Below are 1,342 nucleotides of genomic sequence, written 5' to 3'. Positions count from 1 at the left end.
CGAGCACACTCCCTGCTGCACACAGAGCCCAATGCATCCATCTCACCACCTCGAGATTGTGACTTGAGCTGCAACCAAGGGTCAGATGCTTAACTCCCTCTGCCACGCAAGCAAGCACCCATGGGTGCTCTCTTTGAGAGCAACTGTGCGTCCTGCTGCCTGTAGTTTCTGCCCACACGGTTATACTTCAATCCATTTTCTGTATATTTCAGGTCACACTGGAATTGAAAAGGGTCTTTACTTTGCAGAAGCACAGTTCTTTGATTCTCAATGAATAAGATTAAGCCCCTTCCACAGGCTCTACGTTCTAGGATAGTTGTGACCAACTGATCCATACTTGGAGTTATGCGAGCCCTACGAGTGCCTGGTACTGTGTGGAAGGAGCAGTGGGGAGGCTGGTGATGGTGCTAATGAGGGTGACGTGGGCACCCCCGGCTGCATGACTGCACAGGACGAGGTCTCCTGCTCTGCACATATCCTATTTAACATTTCCCCCAAAGTCATATGAAGTAGGGATTCAGTTTACAATGAAAAACTCAAGTTGAGACAAGGTTAGGTCTCATTGCTTACGTGTAGGGAAGATGAAATTTGGACCAAAGGCCTCGCATGCTCTGCTCACTTTACTCTCCCATCTTCCCCAAAAAGCAAGTTCACGGAAGCGATGGTTTCCATTACCCCCGTTTCTTCTCCTGCCTCTTACTCACTTCCTATTTTACAACCAGATATTTTAATCTTACATACACTCTAATATTAACCATGCTGTTGGAGGTGTTTAGGCTCGAAGCAGTTGTGTTTCTTTCGGTGTGGGTAGGGTGAGTCAGTGTTACATGCTGCAGCTGTAACATCTCCCCAAGCCCCATATCTGTATGTTGAAATCCTAAGTCCCCGAGGTGACGGTGTCAGGAGATAGAGCTTGAGGGAGTGACGAGGTCATGAGGCTGGAGCCCCGATGATGGGATGCACGCCCTTCTAAGAAGAGACAGCAGAGTGTTCGCTTCAGCAGCACATGGTAAAATTAGGGCGCTACAGAGAAGATTAGAATGGCCTCTGTGTAAGGATGACATGCAAGTTCATGAAATGTTCCATATAGAAGAGGGGGGGGAGGAGGAGAAGGAGGAGAAGGAGGAGAAGGAGGAGGAGGGGGAGGAGAAAGAGGGGGAGGAGGAGGAGAAGGGGGAGGAGGGGGAGGAATGGGAGGAGGGAGGAGGGGCAAGCTTACCTCCTCCTGCATCTCCTCAGTGCGGGGCTGCGGGAGGAGACGCCGCCTCTAAGCAGGATGAGCCCTGTCCCTGGGGGCCAGTGCCCCATCTCGCAGGCCCCCTCCCGGCTGTGGGAAGTAGCC

The 1,342-nt window shown here is 51.6% G+C and overlaps 1 non-coding gene across 1 annotated transcript; it reads left to right on the top strand.

The window, feature by feature from the left end:
* The first annotated feature begins 989 nt into the window (after positions 1-989).
* On the top strand, positions 990-1,092 carry LOC140605569 (U6 spliceosomal RNA). The gene has a single exon (XR_012008209.1). It is a non-coding gene; the product is annotated as a U6 spliceosomal RNA (small nuclear RNA).
* The last annotated feature ends 250 nt before the right edge of the window (positions 1,093-1,342 follow it).

This window comes from Canis lupus, chromosome 15 (assembly GCF_048164855.1).
Source record: "Canis lupus baileyi chromosome 15, mCanLup2.hap1, whole genome shotgun sequence".
NCBI lineage: Eukaryota > Metazoa > Chordata > Mammalia > Carnivora > Canidae > Canis > Canis lupus.
Note: the sequence above shows the minus strand (reverse complement) of the source record. Positions and strands in the feature narration are given on the sequence as shown.